The 23043-nt window shown below is 46.1% G+C and overlaps 1 long non-coding RNA gene across 4 annotated transcripts; it reads right to left on the bottom strand.

Annotated features, from left to right (window-relative positions):
* Positions 1-1840: 1840 nt before the first annotated feature.
* On the bottom strand, positions 1841-21648 carry LOC132227308 (uncharacterized). Of its 4 annotated transcripts, XR_009451165.1 has the most exons (4): positions 18535-21648; positions 15951-16031; positions 2438-2543; positions 1841-2293 (listed from the first exon to the last, which is right to left on the bottom strand). It is a non-coding gene; the product is annotated as an uncharacterized LOC132227308 (long non-coding RNA). The 4 variants fall into 4 exon arrangements; XR_009451167.1 differs by lacking the exons at positions 1841-2293; positions 2438-2543 and having other exon boundaries at positions 15369-16031; positions 18535-18569; positions 19197-21648; XR_009451166.1 differs by lacking the exons at positions 1841-2293; positions 2438-2543 and having other exon boundaries at positions 15369-16031; positions 18535-20280; positions 20496-21648.
* Positions 21649-23043: the final 1395 nt, after the last annotated feature.

The following is a 23043-nucleotide window of genomic DNA, read 5'->3' as shown; positions in this document are numbered from 1 at the left end:
TCAGCCATAGCTGCTTCCTCCGCCCTTTGACTCCCTGAGACCCCGCCCCACCCAGGCTGCGGCAAAGGCTTTTGCATGTGAATGTACCTAACTGCAGCTGAGCCAGGCAGACCCGGAACTTCCAAGAGAAGGCCCAAGGCCCCGCAGCGGCTGGCTTTGCTTCACAGCTGAGCCTCTTCGTGGCTCCTGCTATGTGGCCTCAGGCAGAGGCTGAATTAGCACCTCCTTAGATCCAGGAGCCACTGTACCCAGTGGTCAGAGGGGGACCATCCAGATTGCAACTCCTCAGATCCATAAGGGACACACTCAGGGAGCAGACTCAGTGAGCACCAAAGCCCCACTGAAGCAAGTCTTGCCCCAGAAGGGTGTCTTCAGCACAGAAGTTCTCCCACTTCAGACACAGCTGATTCTCACAGCCAATTGGCCTGGAGGTCAATTCCTCCCAGTGATCCTACAACAACCAAGGCACCAAGAGTGCACCAAGAGTGTCCACCTCAGGTAACTGGGGAGGCTGAGCCACTGGGCCCTACAGGACACCTGGCACGCAGGGCCACTCTATCAACACAGGGAAGCAGCCAAAATGTGGAGACAAAGAAACAGGTCACAAATGGCAGAAATGGAGGAAAGCAAACGACTGGATATAGAGTTCAAGGCCACGTTTATAAGGTTTTTCAAGAATTTTATGGAAACCGCCAATAAATTTAATGAATCCCTCAATAAGTATAGTGAGACCATGGAGGACATGAAAAAGGACCAACTAGAAATTAAGCATACACTGACTGAAATAAAGAATAATTTACAGAGATCCAACAGCAGACAAGAGGATCCCAAGAATCAAGTCAAAGATTTGAAATACAAAGAAACAAAAAATACCCAACCGAAAAAGAAAAAAGAAAAGAGATTCCAAAAATATGAAGATAGTGTAAGGAACCTCTGGGACAACTTCAAGCGTACCAACATCAGAATTATAGGGGTACCAGAAGGAGAGAGAGGGCAAGATATTGAAAACCTTTTTGAAGAAATAATGACAGAAAACTTCCCCTACCTGGTGAAAGAAATGGACTTACAAGTCCAGGAAGCGCAGAGAACCCCAAACAAAAGGAATCCAAAGAGGACCACACCAAGACACATCATAATTAAAATGCCAAGAGCAAAAGATAAAGAGAGAATCTTAAAAGCAGCAAGAGAAAGACAGTCAGTTACCTACAAGGGAGTACCCATACGACTGTCAGCTGATTTCTCAACAGAAACCATGCAGGCCAGAAGAGAGTGGCAAGAAATATTCAAAGTGATGAATAGCAAGAACCTGCAACCAAGATTACTTTATCCAGCAAAGCTATCATTCAGAATAGAAGGTCAGATAAAGAGCTTCACAGATAAGGAAAAGCTAAAGGAGTTCATCACCACCAAACCAGCATTATATGAAATGCTGAAAGGTATTCTTTAAGAAGAGGAAGAAGAAAAAGGAACTCTTACCATTTGCCACAGCATGGATGGAACTGGAGAGCGGATAAATACCACAGGATCTCACTCATTTGTGGAATATAATGAACAACATAAACTGATGCACAAGGACTGATCCAGAGACGGAGAGGCATTGATTGGACTGTCGGGCCTTGGAGGGAAGGTAGGGGAGGGTGGGGGTAAGGGGGAAAGATCAACCAAAGGACTTTTATGCAAGCATATAGGCCTAACCAATGGACATGGACAACGGGGGGAGGGGGGGGTGAGGGCATGAGCGGGGGGGGGGGGGGTAGAGGGTAACGTGGGGACAAGGACACATATGTAATATCTTAATCAATAAAAAAATATATTAAAAAAAAGAAATGTATTAGGACAAGTTATTAGGGAAAATGTAGAGGAAATGAGGAGAGGTTGGGAGAACTGTCAGACCACCATGGAGGTCTGACCCTGAGTGAAAGAGAACGGGAAGGGAGGGAGACAGAGGGAAATGGTCTTAGTCTGCAGTGCAGTTCTAAAGAAAACTCCGCAAGGCCACTGGGGAGTCCTCAAGCCAAAGTCACCGGCCACCCATCACCCAGTTTGGGTCAAAGCCACGCTTCCCAAGGCTGCTCCTGACCAATGACTGCGTGCAATGGTGACACTGAGGTAAGAGGACACCTGGGAGCCATGAGAACACTTTGGCTGCTCTTTCCACGTGACTCACTCCATCTTGGCTTTTCCTAACTTAGACCTCTTCTTGCACTGTCCTTCTGTGCATCCTTTCAAACCCATAATCAGATGTTTTCATTTATTGGGAGGGCTCTGTGGTAGGCAGTCAATAGGAAACAGCCTAAAGCAGTGGAGAAAAGTGACAGGGGAAGACATTTAGTATCTCCAGTCTAGGCAAAAGGGATTGGTGTCGCTCTTAAAACCCCGCATTAGTTACCAGAACAAGAAACCCATTCCGCCTGGAGTATACTCTCTGCATACTTACCATTGAGTGGCAGTAGGCAACGGGCAGTGGACTCAAGGGTTCAGAATTTCACTCATGAACAGAGAATTGACTCATAAGAGCTCTACTGATCCTCCAAAATTCCACACTGTAAAGTAGACCAAAAATAACGTTAGCCTACAAAAGGCAGGTGTTAGCAGATGGTTACCGTAGCCACTGAGAAAACTCAGGAGCACATCCACAAAAGGTCCAATTCTGTGGAACATGCATCCAGGCACCAGTAACAATGGACCATACACCACCTTTCTCAATCGTGTGCCTCCAGACCTCAACCAGCGCCTTCCGGGGCTCTGTTCAACCACGTGGACAGCCCACCTTCTACTTTTTTGTTGGTTGGTTGGGGGCCGGGCAAATTCCTATTTATCTTTCAATGCTTAAATTCACTTCTCCTCAGCAAAGCCTCCCAGAACTGTCCTTTCCCACGTATGCTCTCACAGAGGTTGTTCAAACCTATTTCATTGTTTGTAACTCATTGTACTGATCTCTCTCTCTCTCTCTCTCTCTCTCTCTCTCTCTCTCTCTCTCACACACACACACACACACACACACACACACACACACACACCTCTGAGCTCCTTGAGGGCAGGAATAATGTTTTCATACCTAATACTTAGCACACAGTAGGCACTCAATACATTTTTATTGGAAAGAAGGAGGGAAAGAAAAAAGGAAAAATGACTGATACAGAACTCCTCCCTGGGTAGATATTTACCTGAACCTTGTGCAAACGTGCATCCTCAAAATTACATTAGGCAATTCTTTCTCACACCAGGTGTGAGAGCCATTGTTCTCACAGCTACTTTAGCTATCTTAATGACTTGGCCGGATGGCTACAGATTATGCCAGGCACTAATGCAGATGCACCATACCCAACATGGTCTGGTTCTCATTTGATTAATTAAGATGTATTGTGCTCTGGAATGAGGCACTGCCCTCAGAAACAGGTCTAACACACCAGCCCTGAAGAAAACATACCTATTATTCCCAACACGGGCCATGTTACATCAGATTACTAAAGAGTGTTACAACATGCCCTTGGCTTTGAATTGTTCTCAGTGTTCTCGAAGTAAAGACTCATGTGTAGTCAGTGTGCACTCCACACAGAACAGAGCAACCAAGGAAAGCAAATACAATGTTCCATCTGCTAAAGCTAAATGGGAGAATGTGTTTATATGAATACACTTCGCAAATTGAGAGAGAACTGGGAGTGATGGGAATGGATGCTGAGAAATATCAGTGAACAGGGAGGGAAAGGACATATTTTGAAAAGTTGCCACATGTGTATAAATCAGCTTCCTCCAATTAGGCATAATAGTGGACTTGCACTCCTATTAGTAATAACTCACATTTTGTAGCACTCCCATTAGCCACCATTTCATACATTATAATAATCTATCTATATATAAAAGCCTAATATGTAAATTGTCCCCACAGGAGTTCGACCGGGAGACCAATTGCTTGCTATGATGTGTGATGACCATCAGGGGGCAGTGCAGAATGAAGAAAGGCCCCAGCCAGCAGCCAGCAGCAGGGGAAGGGAGGCCCTGGCCTGCAGCTGGAAGGCCCTGATTGGCCCTTATCTCCAGCCAGGCCTAGGGACCATACCCATGCACGAATTTCATATACCGGGCCTCTAGTATATTTATAAAGCAGTTGGTCATGACAACTACCTGAAGGAAGTTATTAGTGTCCTTCATAAACTTAGAGGTTAAGCCAGGCATCCTACACCATAATAATGACCCAACCTTCAAGCTTGTCCTGGCTCAGCTGAAGGAGACATCTGCAATGTCCCATTGGGGAAGATGGCCTTCGATTTCAACTAGGCAGATCCACCTTCCTCCCATCCACCCCACTCCCATCGCAGCTGTGGGTGCCCACCCAAAGAGCAACAAGACTTTCCAGGGCCTGAAAAGAAGACCTAAGGCTCAACTGTTCTTTACAGAATTACCTCCAAAACAGCAAAACAGATAAGTGAGAAAACTCCCCTGGGAGCTCTTTAACTGCACAAAGGAGATGACCTTTTTAATGAAAGCCCCTCACTAAATAAACAAATTAGCAAACATCACTTGGCTCCTATCTACCTAGAACCTTCCCCAAAGTAAGCTAGGCACCCCTCCCAGGCAAATCATGGAGGAAATAGGAAAGAACACAAACAAATTTAGCAAATATAAAACTTTTGAGCAGGCCTTCTCACCTACCTTGCAAGAAGGTGGCCTTTGAGAAACTCCTTAATCTGCATGGAGCTAAAAGCAAAAGGAGGTTCAGAGGCAAGCTTATATTTTTATAAACTTCCTTGGGCCTACCAAGTTTCTCTTACCATAAAGAAGGGATTCTCTATCCTTAAAATGTTATTTGTAGTCTGCCACACACACACACACACACACACACACACACACACACACACACACACACACACAATGTCTACTAATTATAACTAAGTAGCATCCACTGTTTGTCTTCTTCCCAAAGCTACTTCGAAAGTGATCCTATTCTTTGCATCTTGCCTGAGGAGAGTGAGGTACAGAGAAGTAAAGAGATTTTCCTGTTCTCATTCCAAAGTTTAGCAGGGGCTTTGTTCTGTTTCTGTTCTTAATGAAACAATTATTAAAGATTTGAGGGTATCATTTTCCCATAAATGGCAAGATATTGCCGGCCAGAAATATTTAATCACTATACCGCCTTCCAATCTGGCAGAAAGGGAAAGAGAATGATTTTGGATCAAGTGTCAAACTGAGCCAGTTGGCCTTGTTCTCACTGAGAGTCTTTACAAGAATAACAGGACGGCCTCTAAACCAGTGATGGTGAACCTTTTGAGCTCGGCGTGTCAGCATTTTGAAAAACCCTAACTTAACTCTGGTGCCATGTCACATATAGAAATTTTTTGATCTTTGCAACCATAGTAAAACAAAGACTTATATTTTTGATATTTATTTTATATATTTAAATGCCATTTAACAAAAAAAAAATCAACCAAAAAAAATGAGTTCGCATGTCACCTCTCAAACGCGTGTCATAGGTTCACCATCACTGGAATAGAATGTAGGATTAAAAGAAATAACATAGATAAGTGGCTTAGCACACACTGACTGCTCCATAAATATTGGCTATGTTATTATTTATTAAATGGAGAGAGAGAACATCTGCTTACCAGACTATTGTGTGTGTGTGTGTGTGTGTGTGTGTGTGTGTGTGTGTGTTTCCTGTGTGCAGACTATAGCAAAATGCACAGGCACTTCAGGGAGGTATAAATCAAAAACTTAATATTTTGAATCATTTTAATATTTCTTCCCATTATAAACGAGGGACAGTCATAGGTGACTATTAAAATGGAGTTGATAGAAACAGTATGGAAACTTGCAACAGACAGTCCAGGTTATAACCTACTAGTAATATTCAGTCACTTGCATTCTAGTGTATTTTTTCCAAATGAGGGGAAGTGGGAGAGACATAGTTAATAAGCGAGAATTTTCAGGTCACACTGCGCACATCTGCCCTTCCCCGTGCAGGGGAGAACGGCTGAAGGCCACTGCCTTAAGGGACCTTGAAATTTGTAGTTGTGTTAAAGCTTCTAATTACCTGTTTGAGCCAGATTTGTAAGAAACTTTGGAATGGCCAACCCATTTTTTTTTTTTTTGAAACAGAGAGTTGGATATTGAGTTAGCACATCTAGTTCAGAGGAAAGCTATGTTATGTTATATTTTTATAATCCATGTAAACAGTAATTAAACATCTTCTAATATAAGAGGAGTGGAATTACCTGCCTAACGTCAAGATGAAAAATTCACTACAAAGAGATAGCTATTATTCAATGTGATCATATGAAACTTAGCATAAACTAATAAAATAGATTTTTCCCCTTTTAGAAATATTTAGCATATGATATTATCTTTGCCCTGTAAGTTATATATATTGGAGTGTGTGTGTGTGTGTGTGTGTGTGTGTATACTAAAGGCCCAGTGCACAAAAATTCATGCACTGGGCTGAGGGGGTGTCCCTCAGCCCAGCCTGCCCCCTCTCACAGTCCAGGAGCCCTCAGGGGATGGCCTAAGCTGCAGTCTAGCCTCCCCCTGCAGGAGGTGACCGGGCTGATCAGGGGAAGGTGCCGCCTCCATCACCCTGCTGCTGCTACCACTGCCGGCTGTGGCAGCTGTGAGGCCTGAGCCCCAGGCCTTGCAGCCACTGTGGCTTTGTCCAGATGGACGTCCAGAAGATGTCCATCCTAATTAGCATATTACCCTTTTATTAGGATAGATATATACACTTTTTTCCTCAACTTCTATGCCATGTTATATTCCACCCCACCATTTTTTTCTCCCAGAATCTTTTCCCTAAAAGTATCCCCCCCTCCTCCATCATCACTTGGCCAGGCCTGGGTCTGAGGCTCCCAGCCTGCCCCTCCCACATCCTCACATGAATGAGGTCTTTGCCAACTTCAGGTAGGACCACAGAGGCCACTGGAACTGGGTCTGTGAGAAGAACCTGCTTCCTTCCTTCTGCTCTGGGCTCCCAGGCATGGCTGACGGGGCAGCACTGGACAGGCTGTGGAGCAGGAGCCATTTGAGACACTTGGCTCTGGCCTCCAGGGCAGCTGGCCTGCAGCCGGGCTCCCCCTGCCTCTCTATCCCCGACTCCTGCTCAACCGCCAGCTCACCACCTGGGCCTGGCCTCTGGGCAAGGATGCAGCTGGGCCAGGCCTGGAGCTCTGCAGGCTAATCATTCATTCATTCATTCATTCAGCATACATGTATTCAGTACCTGTGTGCCAGACACTGTCCTGCAGACATGGCAATGAATGAAACGGACCCACTCCTGGGGAAGAGACAGACCAAAATGTACAATTTCACAGTGCATGGGGGCGGGGTAAAAAAGGGAACCATTCTTGGGTGGACATCAGGGAGGGCCCTCCTGAGGAAGGACGAGTAAGCTGAGACCTGAAAGAGGAAGTGGAAGAATGTTTAGCTGGAGGGCACAGCGGGACCAAGTTCCCGAGATGGGAAACAGCGCAGTGCATCGGAAGCAGGGAAGAGACCAAGCAGCCAGGCTGCGCTGGAGGGAGTAAGGAGAGCCTAGCCAGCTGGCCTGTGAGCTGGGTCCTCCATCCTCCCAGAGACAAGACAGTCCCAGCCAACAAGCCCCCCAGTCCCAGAATGAGGGGCTTCACCTGCCCCCTCCTGCCTTCCAAGCCAGAGGAATGGCCCAGGGGACTTGGGCCACAGAGGTCTTGAAAGACCCACCCCCAACCTCTTGGGGGCCGCAGCTAGTCACGCAGGGGTCCTCTCACTGGACCCCCTTCTTAGGTGGACAAATGGAAATCACTGCACTAACTGGCGCCTGGATGTTCCCAGGCCTGGCCTGGAATCCTGCTGCCAGCACAAGCCAGCCGCGGGACCTCTGCCCTGCGGAGCCTCGGTTTCCTCATCTGTAAAATGGGACAGCTCTGCCTTTCGAGTCGTCTTGATAAAGAGGTTAGCACAGGGTGTGGCACTCGGTAGGGGCCTAATCAGGGTTATTACATTAAATTACCACGGTTAGAAACAGCCAAAGGGCTGCACATTCCCACAGCCTCAGCGGACTGAGCCCTGTGAGGGTGGCGGCGAACTTGTCCCCTTGCCAGCGGTTCCCCAGGCAACCCGCGTACCAGGAACCAGGTCCGTGTTCCACAGATGCTGAATGAATGAATCAATGAAAATAAATGAACTAAGGTGCAAGTGAATGCCCAGCTCCCGCCCCACGCAAGGACATTCAGCTCAGGGGTCCTGCTTCTCGGGTGCCGGGGCCTGGGATTCCACTGCTCCGCCCCCGGGCAACACCCGGATGTGCTGTGCGCCTCAGTTTCCCCTTCTGTAAGCCCGAGGTAAATAAGGGCAGCCTCCGAAGTTGGAGGGAATTTCCTGGCAGCCCTGGGTGCACAATCCTCTTGCGCCGAGGCCAGATGCACTCCCCACCCCCGTTCTGCCCCCAAGACATATTTTTAAAATATTATTTACAGTTGCTATCCAGTAAAGGATACATTTCAAATGTATCTTGATTAGACGATCATGCGCGTAACAAAAGTTCCTTTCCTTGAAAATGTCTGCAGGAGTTCAGAACACATAATAACCACTTTACGGTAACACTGATACTCTTTCCGTATTCCAGCTTTTGCCTGCTTCTTTTTTTAAGACACAAAGAGTATCCATCTCCTCAATTTCCCTAGCTTTCAGGCCACTTGACAATAGCAGAATGCAAATTACTCAAAAACTACATATTTAAGTAACCACTGTATAATAGGAGGTTAGCAGAGGTGTCCTGGGAAAAAACCCCGACTCAAGACTCAATGACCCTGGGCAAGATGTGTATTCTCCCCATTCAGAGTCTCCCAGCCCTATCTGTCCCCACCTGCCAAGCCAACTTCCATCTCTTTGTCTGCCCCGGAACACCCACTCCCGGAATCTGTCGCTTGCAGAGCTACCAATCAGAATCGGTGCCTTGCTCAAAAACCTGCAAGGACTTCTCTATCAGTTAAGATTTGCATTTGGCAGCTAGTAACAGAGCCCAGAAATAATAGTGGCTTGAACAAGATAAAAGTTTAGTTTTCTTTTCTGTAAAGGAACTCTGGAGATAAGCGATACAGAGCTGGTGTGGCATCGCCTACAGTTCCTGTATCTTTCTGCTCCACAATGCACCTTCTGTCCTCAGAACAAAGGATGCCTCCTCAGGTTGCATCCACCTTACCCACCTTCTAGGCAGCCAGAGGGGGACATACAGGCAGATGTCAAACTTGTTAGCAAATGCCTTCAGGGCCTAACACGGGCTAGCATACTTCATGAGCACTCCTTAATAATTGCCAGATCCACGAATGAATTCATTCTGAAGTAGGGCGGTTTATCTTTTATGAAACTTTACTTAATCTTAACAGTATACTCAGGGCATCATATTAGAAACTAGGGTATAATTGGAAACTCTTAAAAGGACACCCTGCTTTAGAATCCTATATAATAAAACCCTAATATGTAAATCAACTGAACAGGGGAACAACTGACAGAACGATTGGTCGCTATGATGCGCACTGACCACCAGGGGGCAGATGCTCAACACAGGAGCTGCCTCCTGGTGTTCAGTGGGCTCCCACAGGGGGAGCGCCACTCAACCAGAAGCCAAACTCACAGCTGGCGAGCGCAGTGGCAGTGGCGGGGGCCTCTCCCACCGCCTCCGCTGCAGGTGGACGGTAAGGAGCGAGGAGTCCCAGACTGCGAGAGCCCCAGACTGCGAGAGGGATGTCTGCCTGCCGGCTTAGGCCCGATCCCCAGGAGGATCAGGCCTAAGCTGGCAGGCAGACATCCCCCAAGGAGTCCCAGATTGTGAAAGGGCACAGGCCCGCCTGAGGGATTCCCCCCAACCCAGTGCACAAATTTTGTGCATCGGGCCTCTAGTATCTATATAATCAGCTTGCCACAGTGCTTAAAATCCCCAGAGTTAAAGATTTATTCTTTGGGATTAAGAAAGTAAGAGGTACTGTATTTTTAGTAAAAGACACTGTATTATGCTGGGAAAGCAGGGAGAGTTCAGTATGTATAAGGCAACTTCTAACATATGCAAATGTAAGGTGTGTCCCGAGCCAGCTCAGCCAAGGGTTCTGCGAGCCTGAGGGAGGGCGGTGAAGGATGAAGAAATGACAGGCAAAGAGAATAAGCTGGGTCTAGGTGGATCTTCCCATGTCTGGCTGAGGCCACAGAGAGAGATCCAGAGGCAAGCTGAGCCTTTATTTTATAGCCAGAGGTAAACAAGGTAGTGGTCACCATAGTTACAGTGTTGTTGTGAGTTTCACTTGTTTTGGCAGCACTTGCTGCACCTCCCACAGCCCATTAGCTACCCAGGTAAGATCTAGGGAGGTCATAAGGCCAAGCTTAATTATGCTAAGAGGACTGTGCCCTCTAAGCTGGGACTTGTTTGTGGCTTTGCCAACAGGTCCGTCCGAGGCTTAACCTTATAGCCGCGCCCTACAAAAGTGTACACAAAAAAATAACACAATCAGCAGTATAGAAATGTCAAGATTAATAGGCAGTTCAGAAGATAGAAGTCTACGGGCAACTTTTGGTAAATGTGTGAGTCAAGTGATTTATTAGTGCCCTAACAAGGCCCAAACAGAATCAATAAGTTTAGGAGAGGGAGGAAAAGCTGCCTGGACTGGTCAGAGAAGCTCCTGGTGGCTCCCTAATGGGCCGCGGTTGCCTGTGTGCCGCAGTTTGGGGTGGAAGGCTTAGAAAAGGAGTGGCAGGCAACTGGAGAAGAGGAGCAGAAAGTATAAGGAAAACCATCTGTTGCACAATGCAGACCAACGACAGCGAGGATGTCATACAGGAAGTGTCACATCAAGAATCGGGGAGCTGCCCACTAGATGGATAGCCTTGGGCACCTGACCTCCCTGGGCCTCCTCTTCCTTAAAGGAGAGGTTGGTGGTCCCTTAACAGCATTAAAATGATCATCCCTGGATACTAATACCTCATGCGTTGGCCAGCCCGGAAGAGGCTGTTGAGAGGAGGAGAATGGATATTGAAGGTGTAAGAGGCGTGAGACGCGGGAAGACAGGACGTGGGAGCCATTGTGTGGAAACAACCTGCCAAGCCAAAGCGGCCTCGCGCCTGCTCCCCCCAGAGCGCAGGAGGTGTTATTGTAGAAGCACATTTAGGACTTACTCTGGGGAGCCTGGGGAAGGCCTCTTCTCATGAGAAGGAGCTGCAGCATATTCCAGAGTAAAACATAATAAAATAGTGAGCATACACATAACTATTATTTTTACACATATTAAATACTTTCCAAAGAAAGATGTTCTTAAGATATGAAGTGAGAGGAAAAGCAAGAAACAGAATAAAGGTACGTAAAGTGGTTGGCCCACAGCCTGGCCCATAGCGGCCCTCACCACCGTCATTGCTAACCAATGAAAGGTCTCAGGGAGACCTTCCCTTTCTCCACTACATGGCCACCTTCACATTCTCACTTGTTGGGTCTCCCATTCACCCAGTCTCCTTCACGTGCTGCCGCCTCATCCCCATGGCTGAACACATCCATCAGAAGACATTAATGGGATTCACAGCTCTCCTCAGGTATCTAACCCAACCCTGGGCCCCGAGCCTGGGTATTCAGCTGAGAGGATGTTAGAGATAAGCAGGTAAGTTCTCCCCTTCTCACCTTCCATCAGCAGTATTCTTTTTTTAATTATGTTTTTTATTGGTTAAGGTATTACACATGTGTCCTTATCCACCCATCGCCCCCCCCTCCCACCCACTTCCACTCATGCCCTCACCCCCTGGTGTCTGTGTCCGTTGGTTAGGTTTATATGCATGCATATAAGTCCTTTGGTTGATCTCTCCCTCTTACCCCCACCCGCCCCTGCCTTCCCTCTGAGGTTTGACAGTCTAATCAATGCTTCTCCGTCTCTGGATCTGTTTTTGTTCATCAGTTTATGTTGTTCATTATAATCCACAAATGAGTGAGATCATGTGATATTTATCTTTCTGACTGGCTTATTTCGCTTAGCATAGTGCTCTCCAGGTCCATCCATGCTGTTGCAAATGGTAGGCGTTCCTTTCTTTTTACAGCAGGGTAGTATTCCATTGTGTAGATGTACCAGTTTTATCAGTACTCTCTTTTAAGTGAAGATTTATTTTATTTGTTTTACTGATGGAGGGAGGAAGGGAGGTGAAGGGCAGAAGAAAGGAAACAGAGAAGATAAAATTCAGGAGTTATTTCAGGTCTGGGTTTGTCTCAGGACTGATATTTAAAGCTATAATTTTTTAGCCCAGCAGGCATGGCTCAAGGGGTTGAGTGTCGACTTATAAACCAGGAGGTCACAGTTCGATTCCCTGTCAGGGCATGGGTTCCAGGCTCTATCCCCAGTGAGGGGGTGTGCAGGAGGCAGCCTGTCAATGATTCTCTCTCCTCATTGATGTTTCTATCTCTCTCTCCCTCTTCCTCCCTCTCTAAAATCAAAAATATTTTTTAAAAAAATAACACTATAACTTTTTAGAAATATAAAAAACTAAGACTTTTCCTAAAGACAGAAACTACTGTGATTGGGGCTTGGAATCACAGGTCACTTGGATTAGGTTCAAAGAACCTGAGTTGATAGCTGAGGAAATGAACAAACGGGGAGCCATGGGTGTTCTAACACCTACCTGTAAAAGCTTCAAAGGGGGCTTCTTGGTGGGTGACAGACCAACTCTAGGGCATTATACCAGTGTAGCCAGCAGAGGTCTCTCTTTTACTAATCTTCAATTAAAAAAACACAAGCCCAGCCAGCATGGCTCAATGGTTGAGTGTTGACCTATGAACCAGGAGGTCATGGTTTGATTCAGTCAGGGCACATGCCTGAGTTGTGGGCTCCATCCCCGGTGTTTCTCTCTCTCTCTCTCTCCCTCGCCCTTCCTCTCTGAACTCAATGAAGATATATATTTTAAAATAATTAAATAATAACGTTTTTTAAAAAAAGTCCCTGCGGGTTCATTTTTATTATCTCTCTTTCTGACGTCTCTTTCCAAAACCAAGTAAATAGTTAATCCTTTGGCCAAAGTATTAGTAAACACTGAATCCAGCTGCTCAGTAAAATGATTAAAATGCTGAGCTATTTTTGAAGAAAACGATTCCGTATTCGCCCCTAAGCTGTTCATATGCTTAGAAGATACTCACCAATTGTATTGGCAAAGGACAAAACATGGGCGAGCTTCTAAATGACAAGCAACGGGCTCATTATGGCAATGAAAACAGACTGCAAGCTAAACAAGGGCAGGGTGGAGCGGAAGGAAGGGGTGAGTGAGGAGGGCTTGTTCCGCCCTCCAGTTCAGCAGACCCGACACCCACCATGGTGCCTGCGTGGGCCCTCCTTCAAAACCTGAGACATATCACTTGTGGCCAGTATCTGTTCCGAAGGTCCCAGGACTTCACGTCCCCCTCACTTACTGAAAAACCATGTGCCCAGAGCTTTAAAACATTTTTATATTGGTTATGTGTGTGAAGAATGAAGGTGCCAGCATGCACTTTCTTTCCCGCATCCTATGGGAACGATCCCAATGCAGTACTAAGGGTTTTGACTAGAATAAGACGCAATGAGGAAATAAGCAAGTTTAATGGAAGCTGCTCAAGTCACTCTCTTCAGTCATCCGATGGCTTCCCACTGCTCTTGAAGTCAAGTCCGAAATTCCTAACATGGCTTAAAGAGCCCATCGCCATCCGGACTTTCCCAGCACTCCATTCACATCACCCGTGCCTGCTGCCCTTGGTTCATGGCATCCCAGCCATAAGCACCTTCTTTCACTTCCCCCAAGTCCTTCCCTGACTTGGGGCCTTGGACAGTGCTCTGCTTGGATCGCTCTTCTTCCCCTCCTGCCTCCAACTGCTTAACTCCTGCTCAGCCTCCATGTCTCAGCTCAAAGGTCATTGCCTTAGGAGGGACTTGCGAGCCCCCATCACTAGGTGAGGCCCCCTGTTCCAAACCCTTATAGCATCCACTACGGAGCAACCACTACAACACAGGGACTTTCAGAAAACCGCAGAAGGCACTGCGTGGGGGATGGATTTTTAAAGGCTTGTTTCTTTTGGATAAACATGGCTGGCCTGGGGAGAGCTTGGATTCCCGCCCGTGCTGGCGCCCTCCGCTGGACACCTTTGTAGGAGCACAGAGCAGGGGCTCTGAGGTCCCTTCATGGCACTGATCCTTCAGGACACTCACCTAAATCCCACTAAATAACTATGGCTGTGATTCCCTGTCCATCTCCTCCAGCAGCCGGGAGCTCCAAGAGGGTATGGCTCCTGTCTGTCATGTTGAAGACAGCGAGCCTGGCCCATAGCAGGGACTCCATGAGTCTTCATGCAACAATGAAGCAGTGTTTAGTCCCACTAAGCAACCATGAAGTTATACTTTCACATGCTTTTCTTTTCTAGGGAGATCATAAAAGTTCACTCTTCAACCTACACTATTGTACTGTCATCTTCCTCTGACTCCTGTGAGTACGCAATTTGCGGCCAAAAATCAGTAATCTAGCTTCCCCTGGAAAAAAACCTGATCCATAGGGATGGACTGCGTGATCTTGACTAGGAAACAAATCACAGGATTGGAAGCCAAAAGGAACCTATAAATCACCTTGCCTAACTTCCTCACTTTACAGGAAATCAAGGATTAGAATTTTCTCATTTGCAAAATGAAAGTGGATGCAGTGATCTCCCATCCTCCGTGTTCTGAGATTCTACAGTTTGCCCAGGCCCGGCCCACGGAGAGTGACAGCTCCAGACCGGCCTGCTAACTTGAAATTTAAAACGATCTCCCCCAGCACTATGCCCTAAGTAACTAAACTACGGGCAGGGAGTTGAGCCGTTGAATTCCAGGCAGAATCCTGGTGTGCCAAATGCCAAAGATCAAGGAATGTGAGGTTTGGGATAATGTTACCACCAGGATCCCATGTGGCAAAAAGATGGAATAGGCTCAATTTTCCATGGCTTGTTAAGATAGCCCTGAGTTAATGGGATGATATTTATGCCCTTAATTTATGTGCCCTGGAAGCAAAACCATATACCCAAACACACAACACTCCTAATTCAGGTAGGGATTTAATGATACTGAAACTAAATAGACAGAAAAATTCAGTTTAGGAAGGAAAATTAATTATGGAAATGCCTTGTTCTGTGCTAATATCTGAGAAGAGAGACTACGAAGAGAAACTTGGTCTCCGTTCAAGAATTTTAAGGGTAATTATTTTTAAATTTGAAATATCTTTAAGGCTTTTCCCTGTTAAAATCCATTATTAAAATATACAACCAATACATAAGAAAATGAAAGTCTCTTCATAATTCTACTCTCAGGAATCGAAGCATACACGTGAATTTTAAATTTTTTTATTTTACAAATAATGGGGTCATACCATAAATACTGTTCTATACCTGGTTTAATATTATGAACAACTTTTATATTAATATAAATAAAGCTACCTGGATGTTTTAATGATTGCAACCACATAATCAATCCTTTAATCCTATATCTAAGGGGATGTTGTTCGGTTATTTATTTAGTTTCTTTTTAAAGTCTAATATGTAACTTCACAATGATCATGCTGGTAAATACATCTTTAGTCACATATCTGACCATTTCCCAAAAGTAAATTTGTAGAAAGGAACTACTGAATCCAAGTGTAAAACCACAGTACATAAAAGGCATTATGTATGTGTGGTTCTAACCTAACACCGTTTACTCCATCATATACGCTGACGTTTCATATTAATCATATAATAAATTCTGCTTGAAGCTTTAAGAGAATAAAGAACTTGAAGGGAAAACCAGAATCAAGCGATGATTTCAGAGACTCCGATTATTGGCTAATATACAGGCATTAAACACAGGAATGGACGAGATGTGTCGAGAAAGGTCACTGTACTTGCTTTAAGAGGCTGATGCGGGGGATTTCTAAGGGCAAAGTAAGGTGATGCCGGTAAGCCAAAGATTACACGGTTTGAATGAGAGAGATTTTACCCTGAACTTGAAAGGTAGTCGTGGCTTCCACACACGCAAACTCCTTGCTTCTCTGGTCAACGAAGCTGGGGAAAACTCAGCCTTGGATCGAAGGGAGGGAAGCAAAAGTTAAACTATCAAGGAAGGATAAACGCCACCTTTGCATCTGAGTGACACTAACTGCAACTCTTTACTTAAATTTATGCATTCTCTATATAATTTATGTCCCAACAGTCTCAAACTATAAATGTTTTCACATTTTAGAAGCCTTTTGTATTTCCTTTTCTGAAAACCGTGTTCATAGCCTTTGCTTATTTTTCTATTGGTTTGTTTGCTTTTTCTCGTGTATTTATAGACACTATCAGGGAAATTAGCCTTTTGATGTATGGATTGCAAACATTTTCCATTGTCTGTGTATGGGTGTGTTACTGATTAGTTCCACAAACAAATCCATACCAGGTTCTCTCTAAGATAATTAGAGATGACCCTAAACTCAACCAATACCCTTTTCTTTTTAAGCTTTTCAAAATATTGTGGTGAAATATGACATAAAATGTACCATTTTGACCATTTTTTGCAATACATTAATTCTGTTCATTAAATGCCACCAAAAAAAAAAATCATTTGTTCTTTTTAAGGGTAATAAGAGCAGTGTTTAAAAATGAGAAAACATATTTACAAGGTTAATATAGTGCTACTTGTGGTTACTTGAGAATCCAAAATAAGAACTGGACATCTATTAATTATATTGTTTATGAACATATAATAGCTATGTATTATATGTATACCAGGTACTATGCTAAGTACTGCACATACATCATCTTACTGAATAGTTTAATAACCCTATGGAAGAACTGTAAACAGCTCATTACATAGCCACAGAAACAGAAACTTTAGAAGGTGGAGTAACTGGCAACAAGTTTCACAGGCGGTGCGTCAGGTAGCTGGGACTCAAACCCAAGCAGACTCTCCCAGAGCCTGAAATAAAACCACTGCACCAGTGTCTGTCTCCCAGAGGATGGGACCAGAATGCTGTGCAAAATTCACTTAGCTAGAACATGGGTGACCTTTAAAACATTTTAGCGGTTTTATTTATTTACTTACTACTGTAGTTAGTTACACATAACAAAATAAAATTTACCACTTTAAATATTTTTAACTATACAGCTCCGTGGCACTGAGTATACTCACACAACCCCCATCTCATTTTTTTCACTCTACTATGGCAGGTTATGTCATAAAAAACATTTTTATTTTTATGTCATTGAATTATCACCATTACATTTTATGAATTTTATGCTTTGTGTCATACTTACACCTTCCCCACTCTGAGATTATATATTTTTTAATCCTCTGAGGCTTCTTCTGGTATGTCCATGGCTTCGTTTTTTTTAATTTTAAATTTTTTTGTTATTGTTAATCCTCACTCGAGGATATTTTTTCCATTGATTTTTAGGGAGAGTGGAAGTGAGAGGGAAAGACAGAGAGAAACATCAATGTGAGAGAAACACATCAATTGGCTGCCTCCTGCATAAGCCCTGACCAGGGCCCTGGCCTGGGAGGAGCCTGCAACCGAAGTACATGCCCTTGACCAGAATCGTACCTGGGACCTTTTGTCCATAGGCTGAGGCTCTATTCACTGAGCAAAACCGGCTAGGGCTTAATTTTAATTTTTTTACACTTCACTTAAAATTCTTTAGGAATTTATGCTGATATACAGCGTGAAATAAAAATCTCACTTTATTTTTTAGCTAGAGGCCCAATGCACAAAGATTCATGCAAGAATGGGCCTTCCTTCCCCTGGCTGCTGGCACCGCCTTCACTCCAGCCAGGAGCCGCCCTTCCACCTTCTCACGCTGCTCAGAGGCCCAGAGCAGCTGGGGCTGTGCGGAATGCCCGTTTTCACCCGCCCTGGCCGCTAGTAGCCTGCTTATGCAAATTAACCCACCATCTTTTTGGGTTAATTTGCATACTCACTCCTGATTGGCTGGTGGGCATCGTGATGGTACGGCCAATTTGTATCTTTCTCTTTTATTAGTGTAGATGCCAATAGGGATCACGGTATATTTGTGGCTAAATTCATATTGGAAAACAAGGCCAGCAAAAGAAGCCAGGAAATTTCTGAAAAGGGTCTAGTTAGGGTGTGGAGGATTAGTGCTACCAGAAATTAAAACATATTCTAAATTTATAGTAATTAAAATAATTTGGCTCTGAGTGCTGAAACTGATAGAACAATGAAACAAAATAGGATGGCCGAAGCCGGTTTGGCTCAGTGGATAGAGCGTCGGCTTGCGGACTGAAGGGTCCCGGGTTCGATTCCGGCCAAGGGCATGTATGTAGGTTGCGGGCACATCCCCAGTGGGAGATGTGCAGGAGGCAGCTGATCGATGTTTCTCTCTCATCGATGTTTCTAACTCTCTATCTCTCTCCCTTCCTCTCTGTAAAGTATCAATGGGATATATTTAAAAAAAAAAAAAAAAAGAAACAAAATAGGATGACTAGATCTTACCAGAATTTAGTGTAAAGGTATAAATTTAATTGAAAAGGTATTAATTTACTGCCATCTTTATCATGTTGAGTATTCCTATCCAAAAATATGACTCACCTTTTCATTTGTTCACGTCTTCTCTTACCGCTGTCCTGTCTGCTGAACAGTAGTAGTGAAAAGTTACTTGTGGAAGTTTTGTTTGGGGTCTACATTTTTTCCAGAGTCATTCCTAACATATTGGACTTCCCATTCTCTCTCTTTACAAAATGTAGAAAGCTGTGATCAAATCTGACTTAATTAGACATATCTGTACCATATTTCCATGGTTTGGGCTCAAACCCAGTACTGTGTTAAAGATTAAGTGGTAGGTGTTAGATGTTGGTAACACTCTTCTTAAAGGTTCCAATGGCTGAGTTTGGGCCTTGATTTAACTTCGGAAGTTAGGATGGCAGCTGGAAGTTACCACCTACTCAGTATTACCAGCCACCAAACTCAAAGATGGGGGCTTCATGTTACTATGAGTGTTGGTCTAGAACAGCAATGTTCAACAATATAATGCTAGTCACATCTGTAAATTAAAATTGTCTAGTAACCACCCTAAAAAATAGTAAAAACAAAGATGAAATTAAATTTAATATTTTTATTTAACCTAATAATTCAAAAGTTTGACCATTTTAACATATAATCAATATAAAAATTATTGCCTGGTTGGTGCGGCTCAATGGTTGAGTGTCCACCTATGAACTAGGAGGTCAAGGTTCGATTCCTGGTCTGGGCACATGCCTGGGTTTCAGGCTTGATCCTCAGGGTGGGGGCGTGTAGGCGGCAGCTGATCAATGATTCCTTCTCACTATTGATGTTTCTATCTCTCCCTCTCCCTTCCTCTCTGAAATCAATATTTTTTTAAAAAAATTATTGAGATATTTAACATATTTTTCATACTAATTCTGGAAACCTGGTGTATATTTCACACTTTCAGCAATGCTCAGTTTGGACTAACTACATTCAAGTGCTCAACAGCCACATATGGTTTCTGGCTACCATATTGGACAATTCAACTCAAGAAAATGGTCATGAGAAAGGAAAACTGCTTAATTTAATAGAAATCCAGAAACTCAAATGTTGGAAATATAGTATCTCAAGGGTCTGGAATAGACTTTAAAAATCACAAATCTAAACATTCATTTGATAGTCAAATATTTTCTACAATGTCCCTAATCGAAGGGTCACTTAGACTAGTGCTTGACTCACACTTCCAGGGATGATGAATTCACTGAGGCTAGCCAGTCTATTTGGGGGTAATTTTAGCTCAAAATTTCCTTGCCAAGGGCACGAGCAGGTTGGCATATGGTGGTCTCAGCAACTTTGTTGGGTTGGGCTTACCTTAAGGGGTTGGTTAATTGGGCTAGGAAGTATTGGGGGAATTAAGAACTACAAAATAGATGGGGTGGTTTGAATAGGAACTGTTAGACTAAAGGCTGGGCTGAAATTCTGGTTCAAATTGTCAACTACATTGCAACAAGAGTAACAGATTAAATTCCCCCTCCTCCACAAAACAAAACAAAACAAAAAACAAAACACCTATATGCTTATATGCCAACTTCACTAATCTGGAGATAAACTGATTTGAAGAATAATTTAAATTGTGATGAACTTTAAATTTTTCACCATAAAGTAAAACATAGTTGGTTTATAATTAATGAGGGATATCATATGTAGTAGACCTGTTTTACAAATAACATTATCCGAAATCTTAAAGTACTTCATCAAAAGAATTAACTTTCAGATCCAGTAGTCAAAGGCACTTTCAAAATCATTCCTTCTTTGAGTTTTGTTTCAGCCTTCTCCTTCCATAAAAATACTCTGGAAATGAGAGACAGACGACGTTCTTTTAAAAATTCAGTAAAAATGACACCGACTTCCAGACTTATGTGATCCCTGACTTGGTGGCTCCTGAAATAACACTTTTCCCCCTGTATTTGCATTTCTTCTATTTTTTTTTCTTCTTCCTTTTCCCCCTTGGTAGTGAGGTGATCTTTTCCGGGCCACCTTCACCCTCCCGCCTTCCCTAATTCTACCTTTCCAAGCAGGGGAAGGTGCATCCTCGCCTGGAGCTCCTGCCGGCGCCTCCCCAGTACCTCCGGCCCGCGGCCGGCGAAACGCGCACCCTGGACATCCATTAACGTTTATACTACATCCCTGGCCCCGCCGAAGCGTCTCCCGGTTGGTGACGGCGGTCCCACGCACCGCACCCGTCTGTACGCTGTCAACCGCACTTTGGGGGAAATTTTTGGAACAGAAGCTCCACCTATCCTCTTCCTTCCCGCCTCCACAAAACCAGCTAAACACCTCACCTGGGGCCGCTGCAGCGGTTTTGGCACACGATCTGGAGAACTGTATTTTTCACAAGAAAACAAGCATCCCAGAAAAAAAAAAAATTCAAATTGCACTCAGCGGCCAATGGGGAAGAAGCGGGCGGGGTGGGGGTGGGGGCGGCGGAGGAAGCGAGCGGCGGGCGGGGCGCGCGGGGGCTGGTACCGCAGGGGATGCGTAAAAACACGGCGGGCGCCCGGTTTGGGGTGGTTGTTTTTTTTTCCTCCAAAACCAGCTCGAGCGCGAGACTCCGCCTGTAGCTGCAGCCTCTCGGATCCACCTTAAATCTTCAGTGGACTCGGCGCAGGGGTCAGTGGGCGCAGCCAATGCCAATCAAGTTTACAACCACCAGCACGGGAGGGGAAAAAAAAAAGAGGAAAAAAACAATCTTCAAGTTCTCCAGTCCACACACAGTCACACCGACGCACGCACACACACAAGCACACAAAAGGAAGGAGGGGGTGGGGGTACAGGCGCGCGCGCGCGCGAGGGAGAGGAAATGTTTGCAAACGCTCGCTGGAGGCTCGGTGCCCGTGGCGCGAGCGCTCGGGGAATGCGCGCGGGAAGCGCGGGCCCGGCCGAGCGCCATGATGGTGGCCGCGGGTTGGAGCCCATTTTCTTGCGGGGGAGCTGCAGTGATGCAATACCCCGGACTGGACTCGGCTGCGCGCCTTCTCCCTGCTTTTCCTTCGCGTTCCTTTCGAGGCGCCTCGACGTTTCGCGCCCAACACGCAGAGTTCTTTTTGTATCTTTTACTTTCCTATTCCTCCCTACCCTGTGCCCCCACGCGAGATGGAGTTGGTACGCGGGTGGGGGACACACACAGACGAGTTTACGTGTAAACATTACACTTTCGGTTCTGCGGGCTCTGAGACTGACCCCACCCACCCCACCCCACCCCCACGAGAGCCCCGGTTGTTGACCAGGTCCCCGAGTTCTGTCCCCGCCCCGGGTGGTGGTTCTATAATGATCGTGGGCCCACTTCTCCCCCACCCCCGCCTCGCTGGCAGTATTTTTACCTTCAATTTGCCCGGGAGGGAAGGGGGACTGAGCGTAGGGTGTGGCTCAGGTGAAAGAGATGGCAGATTTTAAAAAGTTAGTACTCTGAGAAACAGGTCGGAGAGCCTAGACGAGCTTTTAAAACATCCTTTTCCACCTAAAAAAACTTCTGAAGAGCAAGTATCGACGCTAGTGATGATGAAGATGAAATGGCGAAGGCAGCGATCCAAGACTGCCAGCAAAGGTCGCTGCGCGCGGCCAGGGCGGTGGGCGCACCGCGGCCAGAAAGGCCATCGGCCCCGCTCCCTGTTTTATTTCCTCGGTCCCTTCCGTCCCCGAGTCGTAACCTCTGCTAGTGCTTCTCTGCCGCAGCTCTCTTGCTAGGCAGCTGGGGATGCGACAGAGGACTTCGCCAAGCGGATGGAAGGGAGGCAGCGACCCCCGCGAGCGGCGGTGGCGCTCGGCCCTCGGGTGCGCCCCTACGGCCCTCCTGGCTGCCGGCGAGCCGGGAAGCCTTTCGAAAAGCGCGGGGCTGCGGGTCATTGGAGCCCGGGGGGAGGGGGGGTGCTACTGCCCAGGAGGGTACACGAACTCGGAAAAGTTCTCCCTTTCGCTCGGGTCCCCCCATCGCTCTGGAGTTGGCAGAGTACTGATGGGGAGGGTCTGTTTGGCGAGAGGAGTGGGGGGCTTTCGCTTCTTTCTTAGCCCAGAGGAGAGATGATGAGGGAGGCAAGTTTCTGAGAAACCGCTCAGCTCCGCTGCTCAGGCGGAGACGCAGCCGCCCTTCGCGGCCTGCGGGCGCCCCGGGCGCGGGTACTGCGCTCAGGGACCCCGGCGGTGCGGGAGCTGCAAGTTGCAGACCCGGAGCCAGATTTGGTCTTTTTGTCCCGAAGCGTCAGCCAGCCCGACCCCGCAACGACCGCGGCGGGCGAACGCGGAACTGCGGGGCAATAAGGGGAGACGACGGCGCAGTGGCCAGGGTAGCCGGACAGGAGGTGGCTGGTGCTGGTGGCCCGGTCCCCTCCGAGGGACGCTCGCGGCGGGCGACGCAGTCCTGGACCGGGGAGAGGACGCTCCGAATCGCGGGGGACGCATTTGGAGACTTGACACAGGAGTGGAATGGATCAACCGACGACTGGGGACTGCGTTGCTGTGAACGTGCCCAGCGCGGCGAGCATCCGCCGCTTCCTGGCCCAGCACTCCTAAAACGCAACCTCTAAAAATTCACATTAAAGGTGCCTCTTTAGGAAAGGG

This window comes from Myotis daubentonii, chromosome 2, assembly GCF_963259705.1.
Source record: "Myotis daubentonii chromosome 2, mMyoDau2.1, whole genome shotgun sequence".
Lineage (NCBI taxonomy): Eukaryota > Metazoa > Chordata > Mammalia > Chiroptera > Vespertilionidae > Myotis > Myotis daubentonii.
Note: the sequence above shows the minus strand (reverse complement) of the source record. Positions and strands in the feature narration are given on the sequence as shown.